Here is a 19,896-nt window from a genome sequence, read left to right as displayed (position 1 = left end):
TTGGTAGGGGAAGCTGGTAGTCCTGCTCGATCTACTAGCAGGGCTGCCAAAAGGGGGGGGGCTAGAATGAAGAAATCATGAAAGGCCTATTCTGGAATTGCAGAGGAGCAGGTAAAAGAGGGATGGCCACCTGCTTCTCTGACATCATTAAGGACCACTCCCTGGACTTCTTAGGTATTCAGGAAACTAAGAAAAAAAACTTTGATCAAAAGTATTTGAGGAGAGTTGACCCCTTTGACAGATTTAGTTGGAATTGGATCCCTTCTGTTGGTAAATCAAGTGGTGTGTTGTGTGGGGTCAAAAAAGAGACCCTGGAGGTTGTTTCCTGGAATGCAAGTAAGTACCTCATGCAAGTTGCAGTTCTTGATGTTAACCTCAAGATTATATGGACATTGGTGGTAGTCTATGGGGCGGCACATGATGATAAGAAAGATGAGTTCCTAGATGAGCCGATCTCGGTCTGCACCAATGTTAGGACTCCTTATGTGATTGGTGGTGATTTTAACATCCTTCAGGAAAGTTGCGACAAGAATAAAAATCTGCATAGATCCCTGTAGATGGATAGATTTAACTCTATTATCCAAAACCTTAACCTTAGAGAGATTCACATGGGGGAGGAAAGTATACTTGGACCAACAAACAGAGGCACCCTACTCTGGAGAAATTAGACAGGATCCTAATGAGCCCTGATTGGGAAGATTTATTCCCCTTAGTTACGGTTTGTAAGCTTGTGAGAGATGTGTCTGACCACAACCCCCTGCTGCTCTCATCCAACCCCACTGATAAGGGGGCTCCTCATAGGAGAGAGTTCAGATTTGAGCTGAGCTGGTTAAAAATGAGGATTTTTATCATAAAGCTAAAGAGATATGGGAACAACCTGTGTATTCTGTAGACCCTATTGACATCCTGAATATAAAGTTGAAACGTAAAAATACTTTAAAGGTTGGGGCTCGCATGCTTTTGGGCATGCCAGGAAAAGGAAAAAGTGGATTAAATAAGAGTTGGAGGAGATAGAGAAAAAGGAAGAGAATGGACCCCTGGACCCGGAAACCTATGAGAAGAGGACCATCCTGTGTGTAGAACTATATGAGATTCTTGCAGAGGAGGAGCTGTTTTGGCTACAGCATTCAAATGAAAGGTGGCTTCTAAAAGGGAGAAAAAACACTATACATTCTTTGGACGATGGGGAGAAAGTTATAGAAGGCACTAAGGACCTGCTGGGTCATGCAACAACCTTTTACAAAGACCTATTTGGCCCTGCGAGGGGGAATTTATTTCATATGTCTCCTGATACGTGGTCTAGCAATGAGAAACTCACTGCGAATGACAATGATACGCTGACTAAAGCCTTTACTGAGGAGGAAGTAAGAACGGCCCTGTTTTGTATGGAAAGTAATAGAGCCCCAGGCCCCGACAGTATCCCGGCAGAATTTTATAAGCATTGTTGGGACTTTGTAAAAAAGATATTATGCGGCTGTTTGAAGCCTTCTACGATAACACCCTAGATGTGGCCTGACTGAACTATGGTATTATCACTCTAATACCAAAGCTGAATGGGGAGAGAAAGATCCAGCAGTACCGCCCCATATGTCTCCTTAGATGCCCTTACAAGCTGATTACGAAGGTTCTGGATAACCGAGTGGCTATCTTTGCTGACAAATTGATTAGCAAATATCAAAATGCTTTCATAAAACACAGAAACATTATGGATGGGATCCTTACTCTTCATGAGGTGTTACACCATACCCACCATAAAAAGAAGGTGGGGATTGTTCTTAAGTTGGATTTCGAGAAAGCCTATGATAAGATAAATTGGGACTTTCTTTTAGAATGTCATCGAAACCATGGTTTCGGCCCGACTTGGCGCGGCTGGGTGGAGAAGATACTGAACAATGGCACCCTGAGCATTAAGCTTAATAATGAAATAGGACCCTACTTTCAGAGTCACAAAGGGGTCCGGCAGGGCGAACCTTACTCCCCATTCTTGTTTAACTTGGCTGTTGAAACCTTTTCGAAGATGGTCACTAATGCTCAAAAAGAAAACTTGATTACTGGCCTCGCAGCGGACTTAATTGAGGGAGGGGTAGCAATATTGCAGTATGCAGATGATACGGTGATCTGTTTTGAACATAATAATGAGGCTGCTATCAACCTGAAACTGCTGTTATACATGTTTGAACTTATGTCTGGATTGAAGATCAATTTTCTGAAAAGCGAAATCCTATGTGTCGGGGGAGACAATGATGTGATATCTTACTATGCAGACCTGTTCAATTGTAGCATCGGCCATTTCCCCATGAAGTACCTTGGGGTGCCGGTTAGTTTCTCGAACTTACGTAGCCTAGATTGGGATTTTGAGGATGAAAGATTCCTCAAGTGCTGTGAATCGTGGATTGGCAATGCAGCCTCCTCGGGAGGGCGTCTCATTCTCCTTAACTCCTCTTTAACTAGCATTGTGTACCTCTACATGTCCATGTTCCTACTAGCTAAGGGAATGATTAGTAAACTGGATAAACATCACAAGCGCTTTTTCTGTCAAGAACATGATGGACACAAGCGGTATCACCTGGTCAAATGGTCTAGAATTTCTCAATCGAAAGAGAAGGGGGGCCTAGGGGTGAAAGATTTACGTAAACAGAATATAAGTCTGCTCACCAAGTGGTGGTGGAAGTTAGAGACCCAGAATGGGCTTTGGCAGGAGGTGATCCGGGCAAAATATTTCAAAAAGGATACAGTGGCATCCGTTAAGACCAGATTTGGGGACTCTCCCATCTGGAAAGCTATTATGAAAGTTAAGGAGCACTATATGATTGGCAGAAAAGTAATCTTGACCTCTGGCAATCTTGCCAGATTGTGGTTGGATCCTTTTGGCGATAAGCAACCGCTATATGTCCAGTTTCCTGTTCTGTTCAGCATATGTGATAATCAAGAGATAACGGTGGCTAAGTTCAGGGAGAATGTGGAGGTGAACTTCTTTAGAAGAAGTCTCAACCCCACACTTCTCGAACAATGGAGGGATGTGCGAGATAAGGTGCAAGACTGGCCCCTATATAACGATCCAGATCAGGTTGTTTGGTCCCTGGGGAAGAAGAAAAAATTTACCACAAAATCTGTTTATGAATACTTGGAGAGACCCCTAGCTGGATGCAACTTTAGATGGATTTGGAGAGCAAAAATTCCCCTAAAAATTCAGATTTTTTGTGGCAATTGTTTCAGGATTCCGTCCTGACCAGGGATGTAATGTGCAAACGCGGGTGGCTGGGAAGGCCGGTGTGCGCCTTCTGTGACGGCAGAGAAACCTCTCAGCACCTCTTCTTTACCTGCCTTGTCGCTAGAGTTATGTGGAGAACAGTGAGGTGTGTTTTGGGCACTGAGTGTTGCCCTAACAACTTGTGGCAATACTTTGCTTGGTGTCATTGTTACCTCCCTGATGGTGAGAGGTTTTACACGTTTGGCCTGGCTGCGTTATGTTGGGCGATGTGGAACTGTCGTAACAAAAGAATCTTCGAATTCAAGGATTTGAAGTCTCCTTTCGAGGTGATATATTCTGCTTGTGGATACATATCTCATTGGGCAGGTCTGCTGTCGGGTGAAGATCGGGAGGCGATGGAGCGTGGATCGAAGATGCTGAGGATCAACGCCACAAACATGATGAGAATCTGTGCAGCACCGAGAGATGCGACGCGGAGTGGGTGAAAGTTGAAGTTCAGGTGGCCAAGGGCGGGAGGCAGTGCTTCTTCTTCTCCGCCTGCGCTTCTTTTGGCTCCTGTACCTCGTTCATGGCACATGAAGTTGGCGTTTTGGTGGAAGACTAGTTTGATTATGTGAGTGGTTCATGCTCCTGCGTGAGCTTTCGTGTGGGTGGCCTATCTGAATCAGGCTTGTAATGGCTGAACTTTTCTGGTCGTAGCTTCGTAGGTGTCACTGGGTTTTCGCCCCATGGTGGGCTGCCCGATGACGGGTGCTCATCGTGGGTTTCCCAGTGATGCGTTGAACCCGCTTCCCCTTTCTAGGTTTCCTGGATCTTTCGAACTGATGTTATTTTCGTTATGAGAGTAATGGAAAGGGGTAATGCCCAGTTGAAATAAACCATGAGTTGGTTGCGAGATCTTTTAGATTTCAGCTCTAGCCTACCCCCAACTATTTGGGACTAAAGGCTTTGTTGTTGTTGTTGTCTGTTATTGATAGTACTTCAACATTTAACCAGTTTAGAAGCTACTATCTCTAATAAATACCCATGGGGCCCATATGATGCTATCGAATTTAGATATTGGGACATGAAAAAAAACTTCTTGCGTGCCAATGCAATGTGATGATGAGTTAGCTCTTATGTTTGGAACACATACTAAAAGTAAGTCAGCCTAGTTGAAAATTAATGTGATAGAAAGAACAAGAGGACAGAGCAACTAGATCACAAGCTACTAATGAGTGATATTTATGTGCTCATCCCACCGTTGTTTAAACCCTTTAATTCCGGAATTTCCGAGGCAATTACTCTGATATTACCACTAAGGACTAATGAATGCGAGAGATTGCAAAATCCTTTGTTTAGTGTGTTTCCGCAGAAAAAAGCATAAACATGATAGGATATCATCATGTGGAAGGTAATATGAAGTTTGGTGGAAGAGGCAAGTCAACAGGAGGTGCAGGGAGTCAGCCAGAGCGCAGGCCGATGCTCGGTACAAGCACCCGCGGTGCCCTCTTGTACCACCATACGTATCAGCCACTACCAACATCAGGTTGTCCACCTAACCAACTTCTATAAAGGGGTCAACGCCAGAATATCAACAGAGGGGGTACCATTCATGAAACGGAGAACGAGAACCAATCTTCCAACCCTAGCCTCCGTCTCCCATCTAACTTCCATAGCCACCGCTACTTTCATCACCACAGCTATTCTGTCCAAGTTAGTCATACTTGTAACCGGTGTATCGCATATGGCAAATATTCTAAGACATATTATCAATCAATCATTCATCTTTATGTCCCCTTCAATGAGTTTATGTTGCGATCCGGTCGCCATGTTTGAATAATTCAGTAATACAATTGATTGAAGCAAGGCCTTGCAACCCTATGTATTTGTGCACGGAACGTTGGAATTGACTTTGGTAATTGATGTTATTTGTATGAATTTTCATAGAGTTTCCTTTTGTCTTCTTCTTGTTCTAAGGCCTTACAGGTACCCAGGATCTCATAGACAGATCAAGGAGGAGGTAAGAAGCAAGAAGGCGTGGAACGCTATTCTCAACACTAGTGACACAAAGGTCGTGTACGGTAGCGGAATGCAATTCCTTAGGGGCAATAGGTGTAGTCATTAAACGCCCAATGTTGTGTTTGAATTATTATTCTTAATAACCAGTGTAACCCCATGCGACAGTAAGAGAAATTGGTTGACTGACTCTTGATGCGGGTCGCACACCGGTCAAGACAAACTTTGGACACATCCTCCACTTCATCACGTCACAAGCATATCGTAACAATTGTTTTCGAGAGTCATATTGATTATGAACATAAGATCCCTAGCACAAATATAAGGCCATGAGAGTAAGATCTTGTTCCCATGCCTATTTTAGCTATTGGTATTTTCATCCCAAAGGTTATTATGGTCTGGTACAAAAAACTGGAATTTAGTTCGTTAGCGATAACTTGTTAGACCCTCTATTGTAGTGCACATCCTATCATGATATCAATAACCCAGGATCACAACTTGAGGAAAAACGGAGACCTTCTGCAATCCAAACCGGATCACAAAGGGCATTAGCTACCGGTTCTTAAGCCAGGTCTAGCCAGACCAGAGGAATAAATGCAGGAGTCAGAGGAAGAAATGCAGGTGCGATACATCTGAAACGTAACTATAATTTTTAATTTTTTTCTTGGTATGTTTGTATCATTTTATTATTCTTCTGGACTAACCTTAACTCAGTGCCTTGTGTTACTTGTTATTTTCTGCTTGTTTTTGGACTTTGACGAAAATATATTAAATGAAGCTCCAAAATCAGATTTTTTTAGAAAATTGATTCAAGAAGCTTTCGAAGGACCTACACCCCTCCTAGGGGAGCCCTATAGGCCCCATGTGGCCAGAACATGCGACCAGGGGCGTGGCTTGCGGTGGACGTTCACGCCCCCCCCCCCCCTAGAGTTGTGCTGCATTGCCACTCGACACCTATGTTTTTTGTCTTGCCCAAAAACTCTAACCATCGAGGAGTTTTTCTATTTTCTCCATTGCACCCCTTTGTTCCGATGTGATCCAATGTGGAGACGTTTTTTGGTACTCTGGTAGAGGGCGGAATCATCACGGTGCCCATCTCCATCAACCTGAAGGCCACCATGATCGCTCGTGAGTAGTTTCCTTTGGACTATGGATCCATATAAGTAGTTTGTTGGTTTTCTCTCCCATTATTCTCAATACAACGAGCACATGAGCTTCCCTACATGATTGTCATCCATATGATGTACTCTACTGGTGTGTTTGTTGTGGCGTGATGAATTGACACTTTACGATTAGATCTATCCATAAATTCTTTTGAGATCAATTTCGTTTTCTTTCTTGCATAATTTTTATTCGTATATGCTTTTCGTTCTATTTGTTTTTCTTTGGCCAAGTTCGATAAATAATCTCCAAGAGGGAGTTGTGTATGATAGATGGGATCAACCTACAAGTAATCCACCACACCGATAGAAAGTGGAAAAGGCTTGTATTTGTTATTGCCACATTAGTGCAGAAAAGCCTAGCTATGGCATACCAAAAACAACCTTGCTGGCGTAGGAGCCCCACGCCACCAATATGGCACCAGTGTTAAGAAATAGTGGTGGCGCTGGAGCCTACACCAGCAGTATTATACGTGTTGCTGGCGTGCGATGTTTGCAATGCCACCACTATATTCACTCACCTAGCAGCGCACAATGTAATTTGCACGCCACAAACGTTTCATGTACAAAAAAAGGTTTTTCAACACCATGTAACATTTAGCATTTCACATTAACACTAAGTACATACTATATAACATTACACAGTAGAACAGTACCAGATAATAGAACATTAGGAGTTGATATTTAAGTGGCTTCTAGCTTGATCTCAAAAACATAACCAGTTAATAGAAACATTACGAGCTAAAACAATACTAGTACATAGCGCTAATACATAATTAGGCAGATTATGCATGTACTTTCCCGCCACACACAAAGTTCTAAATGAGGTTGATGACCACCATCATCCTCAAGGCATGGCGTCGGGTGTTCCTGATGGTGACTACTGGCATGTCCAACCTGGAGATTCTTTCCAGCAAGGAAGTTGTTCCATCCCGCGGCGCTAAACACAGTGCGACCGTCCGTGTCCAATGCGTAAGCACAGTTCGTGGTGGAGCCCCTTGCGGTAAGGCGTAGTCCAACAATGCCTGCTTCATCCAGCTCGATGCCACAACTCTCACTTAGCCTCTTAGGTAATTTCGCTCGATGCCACAGCTCTCACTTAGCCTCTTAGGTAATTTCGCTCGATGCCACAGCTCTCACTTAGCCTCTTAGGTAATTTCTAAAAAAACAAATATGGTAAATGAGCATGTCACATTACTACACACTAGCTAAGAGCATATTCATCACGTTCTACACGAAGCATATCACATTACACACTAAGCATATCCTCAAATTCTACACTATGAAGGAAATATGCCCTAGAGGCAATAATAAAGTTATTATTTATTTCCTTATATCATGATAAATGTTTATTATTCATGCTAGAATTGTATTAACCGGAAACATAATACTTGTGTGAATACATAGACAAACAAAGTGTCACTAGTATGCCTCTACTTGACTAGCTCGTTAATCGAAGATGGTTATGTTTCCTAACCATAAAAAAAAGAGTTGTTATTTGATTAACGGGATCACATCATTAGGAGAATGATGTGATTGACATGACCCATTCCATTAGCTTAGCACCCGATCGTTTAGTATGTTGCTATTGCTTTCTTCATGACTTATACATGTTCCTATGACTATGAGATTATGCAACTCCCGTTTGCCGGAGGAACACTTTGTGTGCTACCAAACGTCACAACGTAACTGGGTGATTATAAAGGAGCTCTACAGGTGTCTCCAAAGGTAAATGTTGGGTTGGCGTATTTCGTGATTAGGATTTGTCACTCCGATTGTCGGAGAGGTATCTCTGGGCCCTCTCGGTAATGCACATCACTTAAGCCTTGCAAGCATTGCAACTAATGAGTTAGTTGCGGGATGATGTATTACAGAACGAGTAAAGAGACTTGCCGGTAACGAGATTGAACTAGGTATTTGGAATACCGACGATCGAATCTCGGGCAAGTAACATACCGATGACAAAGGGAACAACGTATGTTGTTATGCGGTCTGATCGGTAAAGATCTTCGTAGAATATGTAGGAGCTAATATGGGCATCCAGGTCCCGCTATTGGTTATTGACTGGAGACGTGTCTCGGTCATGTCTACATTGTTCTCGAACCCGTAGGGTCCGCACGCTTAATGTTTCGATGACAGTTATATTATGAGTTTATGAGTTTTGATGTACCGAAGGAGTTCGGAGTCCCGGATGAGATCGGGGACATGACGAGGAGTCTCGAAATGGTCGAGACGTAAAGATTGATATATTGGACGACTATATTCGGACATCGGAAAGGTTCCGAGTGATTCGGGTATTTTTCGGAGTACCGGGTAGTTACGGGAGAAGCAATGGGCCTTGATGGGCTTTAGTGGGAAGAGGAGAAAGGGCCAAGGGGCTGCTGCGCCCCCCCTCCCCTCTAGTCCGAATTGGACTAGGGAAAAGGGGGCCGGCCACCTCTCCTTCTCCTCCACTTCCTTCTCCCTTCCTCCCCTCTTGGTGGACTCCTACTAGGACTTGGAGTCCTAGTAGGACTCCACATCCTGGCCGCACCTAGCCTTGGCCGGCCTCCTCCTCCTCCATCATTTATATACTGAGGCAAGGGGCCCCCATGAACACAAGTTGATCCACGTGATCATATTCTTAGCCGTGTGCGGCGCCCCCTGCCACCATATTCCACCTCGATCATATTGTAGCGGTGCTTAGGCGAAGCCCTGCGACAGTAGTACATCAAGATCGTCACCACGCCGTCGTGCTGACGGAACTCTTCCCCGACACTTTGCTGGATCGGAGTCCGGGGATCGTCATCGAGCTGAACGTGTGCTAGAACTCGGAGGTGCCGTAGTTTCGGTGCTTGATCGGTCGGGCCGTGGAGACGTACGACTACATCAACCAAGTTAACGCTTCCGTTGTCGATCTACAAGGGTACGTAGATCACACTCTCCCCCTCTCGTTGCTATGCATCACCATGATCTTGCGTGTGCGTAGGAATTTTTTTTGAAATTACTACGTTCCCCAACACACTAAGCATATCACATTACTACAAGCATGTCATAACTAAGCATATATATCATCAAATTTCAACAATAAGCATATCAAATTTCTACACTGACAAGTAACATACCATGACATGTCGGTCAACATATGTCCTTGTCAGGTGGGTCACGAATGGCATCCCGACGTAGTCATCATGTGGAGGAAGTATGTACCAGAGGTTGTCTGATTCGTCCTCGCTTAGCCTGATTCCTTTGGCATTGAGGGCTTCATCAAGTGGGTCATCATCTTCGTCCTCCCAATTGATGTAGATAACAGCCAGCCTTGGAGTTTGTCTTCTGAAGGAGAAGCTCGTAAGTTCACCCCTAGTGAGATGCATGTGGGCGATGAAACCACTCCATTCATCTCCTCCAATCTGGGATATTTTTCGTCCCTTGTGGACCTCCATAGTGTAGGCACCCTGGAGCATCGAAGATCACAGTGTCTTCGGTAATGAGCTCATTGAAATCCAATCTCACATTGCAAGGGATGATCTGTGTAAAAAAATCAAAAAGCAAACACATTTCAATATGGGAAATTGCAAGAAAAACAAAAGAACAAACTTTTATAAACAGTTCATATAATGTGTTACCGCTGCAGGAACAAAGCACGTCGGGAAGTAGATGCCAAACAGCGTGCCACTTAGAAGGTCGGTTGCGCATCTTGACTTGCACACCAGACATGGTGGCAGCTGCTCCATTCTACATAAAATATAATTGAAACTAAGGTTGTGTTTGATAGCGAAGTATTGAAAAATTAAAGTATTGGAAAACCACAGTAATTTAACAAGCAGGTACAAAATACCACGGTTTTGACGTTACAATCAGTTTTGAAGTATTGAGAATATTGTGGACCTGTTTGGCAAAAACTTGTGTGCGTTGCAGTTACTAACACCCTCATTGCTAGCTAGCTAGAAGTTGCAAGCTGATGAACGACCATGCACAAATTAGTACGACCATGCACTAGCTGAATAGACAATATGAACACACCATACACAAGCTGGATGATACACTGATAAAAAGGAGTTGGTTGTCGACTACCACACATGCCATGTGCTGGTGTACTAGATGTGCCCCAGCTGCTTTTGTAATGAATTGTTCTGGACGTTTTCTATCAGTATGTGATATCCAAGCCCTTCAATGAGGGAGGCCAAAGTGGCCGGCTGCACAAGGCCCCCAAAATCGACAGGCCCCCGATCGGAGAGAAAACCAGAGGTGCATCCTAAAGGAAATATGCCCTAGAGGCAATAATAAAGTTATTATTTATTTCCTTATATCATGATAAATGTTTATTATTCATGCTAGAATTGTATTAACCGGAAACATGATACATGTGTGTAATACATAGACAAATAGAGTGTCACTAGTATGCCTCTACTTGACTAGCTCGTTAATCGAAGATGGTTAAGTTTCCTAGCCATGGACATGAATTGTAATTTGATTAACGGGATCACATCATTAGGAGAATGATGTGATTGACTTGACCCATTTCGTTAGCTTAGCACTTGATCGTTTAGTATGTTGCTATTGCTTTCTTCATGACTTATACATGTTTCTATGACTATGAGATTATGCAACTCCCATTTACCACAGGAACACTTTGTGTGCTACCAAACGTCACAACGTAACTGGGTGATTATAAAGGTGCTCTATAGGTGTCTCTGAAGGTACTTGTTGGGTTGGCATATTTCGAGATTAGGATTTGTCATTCCGATTGTCGGAGAGGTATCTCTGGGCCCACTCAGTAATACACATCACTTAAGCCTTGCAAGCATTGTAACTACTGAGTTAGTTGCGGGATGATGTGTTACGGAACGAGTAAAGAGACTTGCAGGTAACGAGATTGAACTAGGTATTGAGATACCGACGATTGAATCTCGAGCAAGTAACATACCGATGACAAAAGGAACAACGTATGTTGTTATGCTGTTTGACCGATAAAAATCTTCATAGAATATGTAGGAGCCAATATGAGCCTCCAGGTTCCGCTATTGGTTATTGACCGAAGACGTGTCTCAGTCATGTCTACATAGTTCTCGAACCCGTAGGGTCCGCACACTTAAAGTTTGATGGCGGTTATGTTATGAGTTTATGTGTTTTGATGTACCGAAGGTAGTTCGGAGTCCCGGATGTGATCACAGACATGACGAGGAGTCTCGAAATGTTCGAGACGTAAAGATCGATATATTCGACGACTATGTTTGGACACTGGAAAGGTTCCGGAAGGTTTCGGACATTTATCGGAGTACCGGGGGTTACCGGAACCCCCCCCCCCCCCGGGAACTAATGGGCCTTGTTGGGCCTTAGTGGAGAGAGAGAGAGGGTCCGGCCAGGGCAAGAGGCGCGCCCCCTCCCCTTGAGTCCGAATAGGACAAGGAAAGGGGGGCGGCGCCCCCCTTGCCTTTCCCCTCTCCCACTCCTTTCTTCCCCTCCTTATTGGATTAGGAAAGGGAGGGGCAAACCTACTTGGAGTAGGTTTCCCCCTCCTAGGGCGCGCCACCACCTTGGACGGCCCTCTCCTCCTCCCCCGCTTTATATACGGAGGAGGGGGGCATCCCATAGACACAACAATTGATCTCTTGATCTCTTAGCCATGTGCGGTGCCCCCCTCCACCATAATCCACCTCCATCATATCGTAGCGGTGCTTAGGCGAAGCCCTGCGTCGGTAGAACATCATCATCGTCACCACGCCGTCGTACTGACAAAACTCTCCCTCAACACTCGGCTGGATCGGAGTTCGAGGGATGTCATCGAGTTGAACGTGTGCAGAACTCGGAGGTGCCATGCGTTCGGTACTTGATCGGTCGGATCGTGAAGACGTACCACTACATCAACCGTGTTGTGCTAACGCTTCCGCTTTCGGTCTACGAGGGTACGTGGACACACTCTCCCCTCCCTTTGCTATGCATCACCATGATCTTGCGTGTACGTAGGAAATTTTTTGAAATCACTACAAGGGTTTCTTGACATTGTTATGTCCCACGTGTGTCCGGTCTCAAGGGTTTCTTGACATTGTTCGGCATAATAGGCGCAATGAGCCCCGAGTCCTAGGGTCGCGACCCTCCTACAGCCCCTACCCCTGCCTACGCACACGTGTGCCACCTCTCACCACCTCCCATGCCCTCGCGCGTCGAATCGATGAATATTCTGAAGTGCAGACCGCCGCTAACGGCCACTCTCCTCCAATCCTGCCCCACCCGCTAGCTGCTCCATGCAGCGCTACCGCACCATTCCCAACAGGGCAGCAATGCTCCACAGTCACCCCAGCCTTTGTGATACCACTTCTGGGCATTGGTCGTACCTCCGCTAGGCCCAGGTTTGGCAGCACCTACAAAGTCGAGAAACACCAACACTGCTCGCTGCCTTGGCCACTAATTTTGGGTATTTTCTTGTATCGAGACAAGACATCAAACTTGCATGTTGTATGTGTTGATTTCTACATTCATGCATTTAAATTGAATTTATTGAATTGAAAAATAATTGTGTTTATGTATGGACTAAACTCATTATACATTCATGTTAAAAAATAAGATAAGGATGGTGTCGATGATTGGAGTATCAAATGAATCAAGCTATCGGTTTGGTATTCTTTTGTATCCGTTATTATTTTTTGTCAATTTTATCTAGTTTGTTCGATAGTTTCAGTTCTACATATATTGTGTAGCTAGTGGATTTTTGTATGCTTTCTCGTGAGGTATTTCTTATAAAGCTATGAGGTATTTTGGGCATAGTTATTCAGTTATATAAAGTTTAAAAATTTAGGACCCTATTTCGTGATTCATATCGGGGCCTCAAATTCCTGCAGATGGGCCTGGTGATACCATATCTTGCTGTCAATATTTGTTATTTTGCTGTCATTATGTGCTATCCTATATTTGATGCAATTTTTTGATGTGAATTTGACAACACAAGAAACATTTACCACAATTGAATTAAATTTTCCTCTCCATTATAATTATTGTGAATGTACATTTGACAACACTTAGAGTGTACAACAATTCAATTGTACATGATCAAATTTCAACATAATTTCCTGAAAAGTCATGTCAGAAGCATTAACTGCTCAACTTAGCTCAGTACATGTACATTTGACAACCTTAAAACATAGCAATTTTACAGGATCACAACTAGTTCAACAACATAACACATGATTACAACTACTTTAGAAACACAAGATTACAACTAGTTCAACAACCAAACATAGCACCATACACTTATTTGACTAATTGGAACACATATAGACTAGACTAGGCACAATGTTTAGCCAAGAACTATCAGAAAACCCATTGTTTCCATTAGATCATTCCTCTTCTTCAACTAGAGCTTCAATTTCTTAGCTATATTGGCCATATTCGTCGCCCTCCTCTCAAGACTATTTTCTTTGATCTAGTTGTGTTCGATGCTAGCATGTCAAAACATGCCCAACACGATTAGCCCATGAAGGAAATATGCCCTAGAGGCAATAATAAAGTTGTTATTTATATTTAATTATATCATGATAAATGTTTATTATCCATGCTAGAATTGTATTAACCATAAACTTAGTACATGTGTGAATACATAGACAAACAGAGTGTCACTAGTATGCCTCTACTTGACTAGCTCGTTAATCAGAGATGGTTAAGTTTCCTAACCATAGAAATTAGTTGTCATTTGATAAACGGGATCACATCATTAGATAATGATGTGATTGACATGAGCCATCCATTAGCTTAGCACTTTGATCATTTAGTTTATTGCTATTGCTTTCTTCATAACTTATACATGTTCCTATGACTATGAGATTATCCAACTCCCGAATACCTAAGGAACACTTAGTGTTCTATCAAACGTCACAACGTGACTGCGGGATCATAAAGATGCTCTACAAGTGTCTCCAATGGTGTTTGTTGAGTTGGCAAAGATCGAGATTAGGATTTGTCACTCTGATTGACGGAGAGGTATCTCTGGGCCCTCTCAGTAATGCACATCGCTATGATCCTTGCAAGCAATGTGACTAATGAGTTAGTTGCGGGATGATGCATTACGGAACGAGTAAAGAGACTTGCCGGTGATGAGATTGAAATAGGTATGATGATACCGACGATCGAATCTCGGGCTAGTAACATACCGATGACAAAGGGAACAATGTATGTTGTTATGCGGTTTGACCGATAAAGATCTTCGTAGAATATGTAGGAACCAATATGAGCATCCAGGTTCCACTATTGGTTATTGACCGGAGATGAGTCTCGGTCATGTCTACATAGTTCTCGAACCCGTAGGGTCCGCACGCTTGACGTTCGATGACGATATGTATTGTGAGTTATGTGATTTGATGAACTGAAGGTTGTTCTGAGTCCCAGATGTGATCACCGACATGACGAGGAATCTCGAAATGGTCGATACATAAAGATTTATATATTGGAAGGTTATGTTTGGACACCAGAAAGGTTTTGGATAAGTTCGGGCATTTTCCGGAGTACCGGGGGGTTACCGGAACCCCCCGAGGGGTTAATGGGCCTCCATGGGCTTTAGTGGAAGAGAGGAGGAGACGGCCAAGTGGAGGGGCACGCCCCCCAAGCCCAATCCGAATTGGGAAGGGGGCTGCCCCCCCTTAACTTCTCTCCCTCTTCCCTTTCCTTCCCCTCCTAATTGGACTAGGAAAGGGGGGAACATACTCCTAGTAGGAGTACCATTCCCCCCCTTGGGGCGCACCCCATGAGGCCGGCCGGCCCCCTCCTCCACTCCTTTATATACGGGGGAGGGGGCACCCCATAGACACACAAGTTGATTTCTTAGCCGTGTGCGGTGCCTCCCTCCATAGATTTCCACCTCAGTCATATTGTCATAGTGCTTAGGTGAAGCCCTGCGTCGGTAACTTCATTATCACCGTCAACACGCCGTCGTGATTGAAACTCTCCCTCGGCCTTAGCTGGATCTAGAGTTCGAGGGATGTCATCGAGCTAAACGTGTGCAGATCACGGAGGTGTCGTGCATTCGGTAATTGATCGGTTGGATCGCGAAGACGTTCGACTACATCAACCGCATTACTGAACGCTTCCGCTTTCGGTCTATGAGGGTACGTAGACACCTCTCCCCTCTTGTTGCTATGCATCTCTGAGATAGATCTTGCGTGATCGTAGGAAAAGTTTTGAAATACTGCGTTCCCCCCCCAGTGGCATCCGAGCCAGGTCTATGCGTAGATGTTATATGCACGAGTAGAGCACAAAGGAGTTGTGGACGTGGGTATATACATATTGCTTGCCGTCACTAGTTGTTTCTTGATTCAGCGGTATTGTTGGATGAAGCGGCCCGGACCGACATTACATGACCGCGTTCATGAGACTGGTTCTACAGACGTGCGTTGCACACAGGTGGCTGGCGGGTGTCAGTTTCTCCAACTTTAGTTGAATCGGATTCAATGAACAGGGTTCTTTCTAAATATCAAAAAGCAATCAATATACCACATTGTGGTTTTGATGCGTAGGTAAGAACGGTTCTTTCTAGAAGACCGTAGCAGCCACGTAAAACTTGCAACAACAAAGTAGAGGACGTCTAACTTGTTTTTGCAGGGCTTGTTGTGATGTGATATGGTCAAGACGTGATGATATATAAATTGTTGTATGAGATGATCATGTTTTGTAAAAGTTATCGGCAACTAGCATGAGCCTTATGGTTGTCGCTTTATTGTATGAAATGCAATCGCCATGTAATTGTTTTACTTTATCACTAAGCGGTAGCGATAGTCGTAGAAGCAATAGTTGGCGAGACGACAACGATGCTTTGATGGAGATCAAGGTGTTAAGCCGGTGACGATGGTGATCATGACGGTGCTTGGAGATGGAAATCAAAGGCACAAGATGATGATGGCCATATCATATCACTTATTTGATTGCATGTGATTGTTTATCTTTTTATGCATCTTATTTTGCTTAGTTCGACGGTAGCATTATAAGATGATCTCTCACTAAATTTCAAGGTAAAAGTGTTCTCCCTGAGTATGCACTGTTGCTACGGTTCGTCGTGCCGAGACACCACGTGATGACCGGGTGTGTTAAGCTCTATGTTCACATACAACGGGTGCAAGCTAGTTTTGCACACGTAGAATACTCGGGTTAAACTTGACGAGCCTAGCATATGCAGATATGGCCTCAGAACACTGACACCAAAATGTCGAGCGTGAATCATATAGTAGATATGATCAACATAGTGATGTTCACCATTGAAAACTACTCCATCTCACGTGATGATCGGACATGGTTTAGTTGATATGGATCGGGTGATCACTTAGATGATTAGAGGGACTTCTATCTAAGTGGGAGTTCTTAAGTAATATGACTAATTGAACTTTAATTTATCATGAACTTAGTACCTGATAGTATTTTGCATGTCTATGTTGTTGTAGATAAATGGCCCGTGCTACTGTTCCGTTGAATTTTAATGCGTTTCTAGAGAAAGCTAAGTTGAAAGATGATGGTAGCAACTACACAGACTGGGTCCGTAACTTGAGGATTATCCTGATTGTTGCGCAGAAGAATTACGTCCTGGAAGCATGATGACCCACAAGTGTAGGGGATCTATCGTAGCCTTTTCGATAAGTAAGAGTGTCGAACCCAACGAGGAGCAGAAGGAAATGATAAGCAGTTTTCAGTAAGGTATTCACTTCAAGCACTGATATTATCGGTAACAGATAGTTTTGTGATAAGGTAATTTGTAACAAGTAGCAAGCAATAAAAGTAAATAAGGTGCAGCAAGATGGCCCAATCCTTTTTGTAGAAAATGACAAGCCTGGACAAACTCAAAGCGCTCCCGAGGACACATGGGAATTATCGTCAAGCTAGTTTTCATCACGTTCATATGATTCGCGTTCGGTACTTTGATAATTTGATATGTGGGTGGACCGGTGCTTGGGTACTGCCCTTACTTTGACAAGCATCCCACTTATGATTAACCCCTATTGCAAGCATCCGCAACTACAACAGAAGTATTAAGGTAAACCTAACCATAGCATGAAACATATGGATCCAAATCAGCCCCTTACAAAGAAACGCATAAACTAGGGTTTAAGCTTCTGTCACTCTAGCAACACATCATCTACTTATTACTTCCCAGTGCCTCCCTCTAGGCCCAAACAATGGTGAAGTGTCATGTAGTCGACGTTCACATGACACCACTAGAGGGATGACAACATATGTCTCATCAAAATATCGAACGAATACCAAATTCACATGACTACTTATACCAAGACTTCTCACATGTCCTCAGGAACAAACGTAACTACTCACAAAGCATATTCATGTTCATAATCAGAGGGGTATTAATATGCGTAATGGATCTAAACATATGATCTTCCACCAAGTAAACCAACTAGCATCACCTACAAGGAGTAATCAACACTACTAGCAACCCACAGGTACCAGTCTGAGGTTTGGATACAAAGATTGGATACAAGAGATGAACTAGGGTTTGAGATGAGATGGTGCTTGTGAAGATGTTGATGGAGATTGAACCCCTCCTGATGAGAGGATCATTGGTGATGACGATGGTGATGATTTCCCCCTCCCGGAGGGAAGTTCCCCCGGCAGAACAACTCTGTCGGAGCCCTAGATTGGTTCCACCAAGGTTCCACCTCATGGCGGCGGAGTTTCTTCCCGAAAGCTTGCTTATGATTTTTTCCTCGACGAAAGACTCCATATAGCCAAAGATGGGCATCGAAGATCCACCAGGGGGCCCACGAGGCAGGGGGCGTGCCCAGGGGGTAGGGCGCGCCCCCCACCCTCATGGACGGTGGGTGGCCCCCCTCTGGTACTTCTTTTGCCCAATATTTTTTATATATTCTGAAACGTGCTCCCGTGAAGTTTCAAGACTTTTGGAGATGTGCAGAATAGGTCTCTAATATTTGCTCCTTTTCCAGCCTAGAATTCCAGCTGCCGGCTTTCCCCCTCTTCATGTAAACCTTGTAAAATAAGAGAGAATAAGCATAAGTATTGTGCCATAATGTGTAATAACAGCCCATAATACAATAAATAACGATATAAAAGCATGATGCAAAATGGACGTATCAAAGCACCGCTAAGTGCCAAACCCGCTGCAGGAGCAACGCTAGATGTTATGAACACCTGCAGAGCAAAGCTGATGACTACTCGATAGTTCAGCGTGCCATGCTTTACGGCTTAGAATCGGGACTTCAACGACGTTTTGAACGTCATGGAGCATATGAGATGTTTCAGAAGTTGAAGTTAATATTTCAAGCAAATGCCCGGATTGAGAAATGTGAAGTCTTCAATAAGTTCTACAGCTGCAAGATGGAGGAGAATAGTTCTGTCAGTGAACATATACCCTAGAGGTAATAATAAAGTTGTTATTTATATTTCTATATCATGATAAATGTTTATTATTCATGCTAGAATTGTATTAACCGGAAACTTAGTACATGTGTCAATACATAGACAAACAGAGTGTCACCAGTATGCCTCTACTTGACTAGCTCGTTAATCAAAGATGGTTAAGTTTCCTAACCATAGACATGAGTTGTCATTTGATAAACAGGATCACATCATTAGAGAATGATGTGACTGACATGACCCATTCATTAGCTTAGCACTTTGATCGTTTAGTTTATTGCTATTGCTTTCTTCATAACTTATACATGTTCCTATGACTATGAGATTATGCAACTCCCGAATACCGGAGGAACACTTAGTGTGCTATCAAACGTCACAACGTAACTGGGTGATTATAAAGATTCTCTACAGGTGTCTCCGATGGTGTTTGTTGAGTTGGCATAGATCGATATTAGGATTTGTCACTCCGATTGTCAGAGAGGCATCTCTGGGCCCTCTCGGTAATGCACATCACTATGAGCCTTGCAAGTAATGTGACTAATGAGTTAGTTCTGGGATGATGCATTACGGAACGAGTAAAGAGACTTGCCGGTGACGAGATTGAACTAGCTATGATGATACCGATGATAGAAGCTCGGGCAAGTAACATACCGATGACAAAGGGAACAACGTATGTTGTTATGCGGTTTGATCGATAAAGATCTTCATAGAATATGTAGGAACCAATATGAGCATCCAGGTTCCGCTATTGGTTATTGACCGGAGATGAGTCTCGGTCATGTCTACAAAGTTCTCGAACTCGTAGGGTCCGCACGCTTAACGTTCGATGGCGATATGTATTGTGAGTTATGTGATTTGATGAACCGAAGGTTGTTCGGAGTCCCGGAGGTGATCATAGACATGACGAGGAGTCTCGAAATGTTCGAGACATAAAGACTGATATATTGGAAGGCTATGTTTGGACACAGGTTTCAGATAAGTTCGGGAATTTTCCGGAGTACCGAGGGGTTACTGCAACCCCCGGGGGTTAATGGGCCTTCATGGGCTTTAGTGGAAGAGAGGAGGATGCGGCCAAGTGGAGGGGCATGCCCCCCCAAGCCCAATCCGAATGGGGAAGGGGGCCGGCCCCCCTTTCCTTTCTCTCCCTCTTCCCTTTCCTTCCCCTCCTAGTTGGACTAGGAAAGGGGG

This window comes from Triticum urartu, chromosome 5, assembly GCF_003073215.2.
Source record: "Triticum urartu cultivar G1812 chromosome 5, Tu2.1, whole genome shotgun sequence".
NCBI lineage: Eukaryota > Viridiplantae > Streptophyta > Magnoliopsida > Poales > Poaceae > Triticum > Triticum urartu.
Note: the sequence above shows the minus strand (reverse complement) of the source record.